This window comes from Ixodes scapularis, unplaced genomic scaffold (genome assembly GCF_016920785.2).
Source record: "Ixodes scapularis isolate PalLabHiFi unplaced genomic scaffold, ASM1692078v2 ptg000080l_1__unscaffolded, whole genome shotgun sequence".
NCBI classification, from domain to species: Eukaryota; Metazoa; Arthropoda; class Arachnida; order Ixodida; family Ixodidae; genus Ixodes; species Ixodes scapularis.
This window is the reverse complement of record NW_024609909.1, coordinates 1,548,578-1,557,950: the sequence shown is the minus strand read 5'-3', so window position 1 is coordinate 1,557,950 and position 9,373 is coordinate 1,548,578. Positions and strand designations below refer to the sequence as shown.

At 48.5% G+C, this 9,373-nt stretch overlaps 2 pseudogenes; one reads left to right on the top strand and one right to left on the bottom strand.

The window, feature by feature from the left end:
* Nucleotides 1-1,092: 1,092 nt before the first annotated feature.
* LOC121833936 lies at nt 1,093-7,160 on the bottom strand (annotated as a pseudogene).
* Nucleotides 7,161-7,851: 691 nt separating this feature from the next.
* Nucleotides 7,852-8,629, top strand: LOC121833931 (annotated as a pseudogene).
* Nucleotides 8,630-9,373: the final 744 nt, after the last annotated feature.

The following is a 9,373-nucleotide window of genomic DNA, read 5'->3' as shown; positions in this document are numbered from 1 at the left end:
CCACGTGACTTCAGGGGGTCACGTGACCTGGGGGTCACGTGGGACCTTGGGGTCGCGTGACCTTGAGATGACCTTGGGAGGGGTCACGTGACCTTGGGGAGGAGACCACGTGACCTCGGGGGTCACGTGACCTTGGGGGTCACGTGACCTTCAAAGGGTCACGTGGGGTCTTGGGGTCACGTGACCTTGAGATGACCTTGGGAGGGGTCACGTGACCTCGAGGGGTCACGTAACCTTAGGGGTCACGTGGTCCCAAGATGACCACACGTGACCCCCAAGGTCACGTGACCAGGGGGTCACGTGGGGTCACGTGACCTTGAGGTGACCTTGGGAGGGATCACGTGACCTGGAGGGGTCACGTGACCTTGGGGGTCACGTGACCTTGGGATGACCTTGGTTACGCCGACGCCGACGGCGACGGCGACGCCGACGCCGCTCAAGCCGGGAACGGGCCCCTAAGAGCTGTGCTCTAAAAAAGAAGAAATACACGGCCAGTGGTTTCGCTTTATTTCTAACGTTTCACATCCTCCGAGTTGGGCTCTGAAAACAAGACATAAATCTTCTTGCTAAACTATGCTTCCGTGTCCAACTTCACGGATGCATGTTTGGAATTCGAATTTTGCAAGGCGTGCCAAATGTGTCGGTCCTTACTGCCCCACCCTGTACATACACCCTCTCCCGTTGCCTTGCTTCCCGCTGTCGTTCTTTTCGAAGGGCAACGTCTCGCACGACCAACGTGGTCAGAACCCGTCTTCGCGCATATTTAGCCTTTTTCGGCGATTCTCTTTTGAGCAATGGTAGTATGCAGCATAAATATCAATAAAAACCGATACAATGCCAGCACGTTTTGACGGGCGGATGCTATGTTGGGCTGCACTTCGTTTGAAGTTCACAGGCAACCTTCTAGACTGTGCTTGTTACTTGAAAAGGGTTCATTACTACAGTGGAATCTCGTTAATTCAAAGCCTCTATATTCAAACTCGTGGATAATTCAATCTAACATCCAGGTCCCGTCCCACGAGTTATAAGGGAGGAAACTCCCAGTAGTTCGAACTTTGCATTATTCAAAGAACGTTTTGGTCCCCTTTGGGTTCAAATTATAGAGATTCCACTGTACTTCCTCCTAGCGCTTGGGCTAGATGCTCCCAAAGAAAACTTGGGGAAAAGATAAACGTTGGGAAGGGAGCTCAGTGTTCGAGAAGACGAACGACTCACCCGTTTGCTCAAGCAGACGACGGGCCAGAGCGAGCATCCGAGGGTGCAGCAACAACACAGGCAGCCGCAGAAAAGCCACTTGACGTTCACGGGTAGAGTCTTGCGCAGGACGCTGTTGATGCGCACAATGGTAGCTTTGAATTCTTCTGGAGCCACCTGCGGTAATTTTGCAGCTGGTTAAATTACAGCTACCACAGCACGCCACCTCGCACGAGAAACAACTTTCGGCCCTACGTGTAAACGAGGAGGGCGCCATTTCCCATCGACTATGGTGGATGAAAAGTATGGGTCCGGCAACGGCATCTGCTCATAGTGCCCACTTGTTTCGCCTGCTCAGTTAGAGCCACTTGCTTGCCTCGTATACTGCCCAACATATTTTTAATGCACATTCCTAAAACTCGTTACACACTTCACGAATGCAAACCTCTGTACACGTGGACTACTTCCTGTGGCATTTCAGAAGTGAAGAGCGCTTTTGCACGGCTCTGATGTTCGAGCATCCGTGGGCCGACAATTTTGACCGCATAGCCACAGCAAGGTGTCCTTGAGTATATACTCTGTTGCAGGTGAAGAAAAGGAAGACAAGCTTTGCCCAAAAAGCTCTCCAATCTTTCTACTTTAGCAGAGTGAATGCCAAAGAGGAGGTCAGTTCACCTGCCTACTCTCCAGTCTTTGATCTGCTAAAATCGAAAGAATGTAGGGCTTTGCAGGCAGAGCTTGTCTCGCTTTTCTTAACCTGCCATACAGTGTACACCTAGTGGTCGGTCTGCCTTGCTGCATGCCCGACCCGGAGAAATAACACGGAGCAAAACGGTTTCAACAACAAGAAACTACATTTAATTGGACGTGGACGGGACGAGGAAGAATACTAAAAACCAACGAGCACTGGTTGTGCTTCAGTCCAGCCAGCGACTCGCTGACGGTATCACAGTCCCTGGGAGCAGTTAAGCCGCGGCACAAATAACATCGTACGTCGAATCTTGCCGGAGCCCAACATCATGTAACCGCGCATGACGATTTCACTGCTTTATGTTCCCATAGCCGTGCTTTAGGATTCTGGGGCCGTCATATCGCTTATAGGTGATTTCTCTGCAAAGCATAGGAGACAAGCCTCCAGGAATGCAAAATCCCGTTTGCAGCTAGCTTCTGACACAGCGATAACAGTTGCAGGAGCCGTGAGGCTGCGGACTTTGTTTAATGGAAAGAAGCGGCGTCAGCGATTTTTTTATCTCCCAGGACTCGTGGCACCCGTGATCGTGAGCCAAGATTTCATTACAGGCGAAAGCATGACACTCGACTTTTCTGGAGGCGGATATCGGTCGGGACAGCAACCGGAACTGACTATGTGTTATTCCTCCGGGTCGGGCAGGCAGCAGGGCAAACCCAAACACAGCCTTTCCAAAACAAACGCTCCTGGGCTGCCGCCTTGCTGCTGATGATGAAAGCGTCTGGTGCGACTCTCGCATGCCCTAACAGTTTTTCTGCCACTCTCCTGGATTGTTGAAACCTGCTCAGTGCGATCCCCCACCTCTGTTTTGCGGTTTCGCATAGAAAGATATCATGCCTGTCTTGGAAGTTTCTGCTTTACTTTCCTGGAGCATGCTGCATGCCCTTTCTCTGTTGTCTTCCCCCGTGAGAAATGAGGCTGGTAAGTGCACACCATTTCAGCGGTTCTGCTCGACTTTCACAAGAAACAAAGCAAGGAAAGAACATCGAACGGCCCACGACGCAATTCTGCAAACAAGGACAACTGCTCTTTCAAGTCCCAGAGATAATCTGCGTAGAGGTTTATCTTGGGGTCTGGAGAGAACAGTTGTCTCTCTGCTTGGTGCTGGTATTGTGAAAAAAAAAAAGAAGAAGCTCTCCCCAAAACCAGGTCCTCTTGGATTACGGCCGACTGTAGAGGTGCGACTGTCGTCGACATTGCTGTGCCGCGTTATTTCATACCGTGTGGTATGCGCAATATATTGTTTGAATGTTGACGCTTGCTAAGTTTGATGTCAGAGTCGTGCCGTGTAGATTGGTATCACATCATTCGTGCGCGTCAAATAGGCGTTCCTTTCGGCCACCTTCTGTTATTGATTTTCGACAGGTTTGTTGACTGACACTGCCGGGCAGGCGGCGCCAGCAAAACCCGTCGTAAAACAAAACAAACATACCAGTCACATTTGTTTAGTCGTGTAGGTACCCAACAAAAATAGCAACCAGCTTCCTTTTTTGTTTTAAGTGCGGCAGAATGCTTCTTCAATGTCTTTGGGAAAGTAAATACAGCATTAAATCCGAAACAAAACAGCGGGAAAAGGCGAGAGTTGAGCTGCCAGCTGTGTCTGAAGTTGCAGCTACGCAGCCTGCACCTATCGAGATCAACGGTCCACTCAGATAGGGTTAGCGGGGAGGCCGGTAAAAGACTAGCGCCAAACGCACTGAACAGGCTCACTGGGCTTGTTAAAGATTGTTTTCCTAGACAGGAACAATTATCTCTCAGTGATAGCAGGCAGTTACTATTAATTAAAACTAAAGTTATGAAAAAACTGGTGCAAGCCTCTATCAAGGTTGCATTCATAGACAATACAGAATGATTGTTTGCACACCGGAGCTTCTGGAAGCCAGCAACATGTATCACAGCCTATAATCAGTTTGTCTGGCCATAAATGGGACCGAAGTATGTTAGCGAGAAAAAGCAATTTTACGACAATTGAGCCGGCGAAATTTCGTGAACCCACATTGTGCGTCACCATATCACAGCCAGATTTGTGCTTAAATCTCAACCTTTGTTTCTTAAGACTCGCATATCTCTACAAGAGCGTCTCTCAAGATAACCACCACGGTTAAGGATTGTCAGTGATTGGGGGCGGATTTCGAAGAGGGTATTTACCTTAGCAGATAGCGTTGGCGGGAATTCCGTGTCGAATTTATTTCTCAGGCCAAACCTGCAAGCACAAGAAAGCCACATTTCTAAACAAACTGCCTCCTCTTCAAAGATGTCTACTGGATAATGGGAACGGTCCCACGCGTGGACCGCATAACACGTTGAAGATAATGAAGATGTGATTGTTGTAACATGACAACAGACCAGTCAAATGATGTGTGTACACCCCTCCACGCTTGGGTATACAAATATATTGTAAATCATAATATAATTGAGCGAGGCACGGCGTCGCATTTAAAAGATACCGTAGTTTGCATCAAGGGTTTGAAAAGCACAGCGATACGGGGAAACGATCAACACTGGAAAACATACATAGGGACACTTGGAAGTTGTAAGCTCAATGGTATCTTTTTTTTATTTTTTTTGAAACAGAAGGTACAACTGGTCTCTGCTGCAGTGTGTTTCGCTTTGTCCCGTACCACGGCATCCTGTTACTCCGGGAGTAGTGCCAATGAAGAAGCTTATTTTGTGGATCAGGGTGTCTAGCAAATTATTATTTTGAAATTCCCTGACCATTTCAGGTTAAAGTTCCTAACCACTGTAGAGACGGTTAAATATATAAGGCCATTACAACACAAGGCATTGAGCACTGAGCACTGTGAGAATCATTTTGCACGGGCTTAATCCAACTTGCATATTCCGAAATATTCGGGTTCGTCTAGTCCGGATTAAATGAGCACTCTCTTGCTGCCAGCATCGTCAGTAAAGAGGCCCCTTTCGGAGACACGATGAGAACACAACGCTCAACTACACACGTCGATAACCGAATGGCAGCATGGCCACCAGATGCACACTTTCGGATACTTTCGTAGTAAAGCTTGGGTTGGGGTCTGCGGCTTTCCCCATTTGTTAGTAACTCTAGTAGCCCTAGCTGGGCCTAGTTTAGTGTCGCGCCCTCAATCCAATCCAATGCTTGGACTGGATTTGTCGGCTGTTCTCTTTGCATCGGGTAGCACAAGCTACATCGAGTGAGCAGCGCCTGCGCTCTGCTCTAAGCAGAATTTATGCCAATTTTTCTTCCACCAAGTCTGCAAGTCTTGGCTCAGGGCACTCGATGGCGTTTCCGGCTTATTTTCCCAGACTGGGCTTGTTTTTTGACAATGTCCCTGACACTTCCGGGTTGTGCCTCCACGTCACACCACTTAGGAACAGTCGACTAAAGGAACTTAGTGGAAATGAACCAATGCATAGCATCTAAAAGAGAAGTAATATTAAAAATCTTTATTGGCTCATGAGAGCCACACAAAGGCAACAGTTCAAACTATGGGGACAAGAACCACAGGGCGTCTGTTTCAAATGCCCCTGCTCCAGCATGCACAGTGCTGGGGCTGCGCACTGCAGGCTTTCAAGACGCCAAAGCGGTATCAAAAGTAGGAAGCCATCATTCTCATCTTGTCAGACTGCAACAACTGTGTTCATATGTTGTGATACAATAAGCTAGGTGAGGACAACACTGTCATGCAAATACAAATCGCACGCACACTCGCAGGCAGGAGATTTTTTGCCAGTATGGAGAAGTGAACGGTAAAGGGGGAAATCACGGTCGAATCGAGAAAAGCAAAGACGGCTTTTACAAATAAACTATGCATCACGGAAAGCTGAACCGTAGTGAGAATCCGATGCTAGCGGTGGAGATAAAATGTGAAAGTGTGAGCGCATGAAGTTATCTGGATCAAAAGACACTCCAAAAAAAAAAAGACTTCTCAATGAGCCGATATCTACTTGAGCCTAATATTCATCGAGGAGTAATTTGAGATTGTGGGTGCCTGTAGCCTTTATTTCAGTGAAAGAAACTGGGGGGCTATGTGCGACAAATATTTCGTTTCTCCTAAAAAGAAACGGAAGTGACGGAGCTGAGAACATGGCGTCTGATTGGTTAGAAGCGCAAATGACTAAAGTTCCCTCTTTTGTCATTTGAGCCTCTAACCAATCAGACGCCATGATGCCAGTTCAGCCACTTCTGTTTTTTTTTAGTAGAAACGAAACATTTGTCGAACATAGCCCCCCTGGCCACTTAGAAAGACAATACTGTCTTCTTTCACGCTGACAAGTTTCTTCACTGACATATTGCTGCAAGCACTGACAGTCTCAAATTTTAATTTGGTGAAAGTTTGGCTCAGGTAAACGTCGACCCATAGAATTTTTTTTTCTGTAGTATGGCAACATTATGCGCTCAAACTTTCGCATTTTATCTTTACCGCAAGCGTCAGAATCTCACGGAGTTTCAGCCTTCCGCGAAGCGTACTTTACTTATGAGAGCTAAAAAGCCGGGTTTACCTTTCAGGATCGGACTTCGTAGATCAGCCGATCGATAATGAAAATAAAATTCCGGATCGACGAGCTGTTTAATGGTCGTGACGTGTGCGAGACGTGAAGAGGAACGGCGCGACACCACAAGAAACACGTGGGTGAGGCTGAATCGATGCTGGAAAAAGACCTCCCCTCCATTTCCCCATACACGCACGCCGTTACTATCTGGAAAAAATTGCGGCACGCCAACCAAACACACTGGGCGATATCGTTCCCTTTGTTTGCCGTAACTACCACGAAAAATGCACAAACAAACAAAAAGCGCGTCGCTGGCAGCTCTCGCCGCCGGCCTCTGGGCGTTTGGAGGGGATAAAAACCCAACGTGGTTTGTGTCGCTATTTATTTTCAAAGCGACCTGACGTTCAGAGACGCTGTCGGTCATACCGCGGAGGTCTTTTCCTTCTTTCGTAAGCAAGCACCGAAGCATGGTTTAAAAAGGACCATAGAAGTGCTCGCGCGAGCGCATGCATGCACGGTGGGGTGTTAAGAACTCTTGCAGCGCGTGACGTTGAGGCACATGGAGTATGCGCTAGCTCGTCCGGAGGAGATAGACCGGTACTCACACTGTCATGTTTCCGGCGCCTCGTATGACCATCGGTTCGGGTACAAGGCTCACCAGCGAATCTTCGTTGGCCCTCAGGTCTTCGTCGTCCTCTTCGTAGATCGCGTCGAGTTCTGCCATGTTTGACTATGGCGACGCCGCCATCCGGCTTCAGGGTCACGGGCACGCACTCGTCGCTCTCCTGTTTCCGTCTGTGCACGAGAAGTAACCGTGGTACGCCCTAATGCGACTTCAAGCGAGTCATGGCACTGCACGAGCCATAACAAAAAGCGCTTAGGGTTCGTTCAGCTGTTGTGAGGATCTCTGCCAGTCTCTGTTTCGCTCTCCCCTGTTCCTCTATGATAGCTTCTTGCTTCTCTCACAGGTGACGGCACTAAAAAACATGTTTAAATATAATAATAATATTGGCAGATGGCGCGAGAAGCCGTCTAATTAAAAATAAGATTGTTTTGTACATATATAAATGTTTCTGTCACGTGATTTGTTTGAGTGCGTTCTTTTACTTCCTTCAAGATTAAACAAATGCCAGAACGCTCGGCATGGCTGAAAATGATAAAAGTAGTAATAATGCATTAACGGTATAAAACAGAAAATTATTGTTCTCATCAGCTTATCATTGCAATGTTTTCTTCTTTCGGGCGGTTTATATCCTTTATATTAGAAATAAATTAACCAGCGCAACCCGTAACATTCGATACTAAATGACGTCCCTGTTAAAATGAGACGGAAGGACTTGTGTACTCGAGCGCGTCCATATCACTGCTCTTGTCGCTGGTTTCTGCGATCTTTTAAGGCGGGGTGTGTTTCGTGTCACGTTTGTGTCTTGGAACCGTTTTTCGCCATTCTTCACGTCCGTAAACGCCACCGGCTTTCCGCTGGACTTCTCAGCGATGCATCACGGCATGTCGTCCGAGAAGTTCGAAGACCTCGAAGAGGACCTCAGGGCCCTCCTCGACGACATCAAGCGCAAGTTGGACGGGACCCGCAATCGCCTTCAAAGCGGCGAAAGCAAGAAAACCCATCTACGCGAAGTACAGCGTAAACTGCACCAGGCCAACGACGTCCTCCAAGAACTCCAGGACGAAGCCCACTCGGCGCCCAACCCGTACCGTATCCAGATGAACGCCGAGACCCCCAAGTAGCGGGCTGAACTCGAGGACGTCAACAAGGCGGTTGTCACACTGGCGACCAGCATCAACGCCAGCGGCGCGAGGCAGGAACTCCTGAGCCCTTCAACCGTCATCGGTGACTTTGAGAACGATCCTCAGCGCAGTCGGCTGCTTCAGATGAACTAAACCTTGGGCAGGACCACCGATACCCTCGCGCGAACGTTTCAAGTCGCTGCCGAGACCGATCAAGTCGGGGTTGCCGTGGCCGAAGAGCTGAGCACGCAGCGCGAGTCTCTGGTCCGGACCAAAGAGCGACTCGAAGAGACCGATCAGAAATTGACGACGAGTCGCAAGATACAGCGCACCATGTACAGGCGCGTGATCACCAACAAACTCATTTTGATCTTGATCATCATCATGGAAATTATCATCTTCGGTGGCATCGTGTACTGGAAGTTCTTTATGAAAAAGTGATTTGGCGATGGTGAATCTGAAAGTCGTGTGTTGTTGCTTTGTTGTGTAGTGTTGTTTTGCCCAACAATTGTCAACGTTGAGAACCCGACGCTGCGCAGATTTTCCTAGTGTGATTTTGCGTCGCGGACGACGGGCAATGAAAGCATGTGCCCATATTTAGGGATCAATAATATATTCGATAAGGGCGTCAAACAAATAACTACACATTTTGTGAACTTGTACGAGTTCCGTACTCCTATTCTTAAGAGGTATTTTTCGGCAATAATAAACGAGTAAAGCTATACGCACTCCGGAGTGCATTTTGGACGAAATGGGTATACGCACTCCGCGCAGAGCTTATGCCGCTCGGGCCACCCTTTTCGAACGGCGCGTGTATCGCTGGGGGCTCGTTAACACAGCCCCCCGCCTGCGTTTACGCCGCTTCGCGGCGACAGTATCGGCTGCTAATTACAAAACTTCACCAGTACACGCCGCTTCGCGGAGTCCAGCCGGCAACCCAAGCCCCGCTGTCCCCGATCGCACCTCCGAAAAGGGAGACCCATACCATTTAGTTCTGCGAAGTTTCGTCGACAACATCATCGCAAAAAAGAAATGTAAATATCGTGAATGCCTCGACAGAACAAAATGTTTTGAGAAAGAAAAATAGGCAGATTGTTGATCGAACCCGCGTCCGCTTGCGTACAAAGCGGTCTCCTTCACCTCTATGCTACGCCATCGCTTAGAAAAAACGTTGTGGCCCTTCGTTTTATACGAGTTTAGCGGAGTGGGTATAGC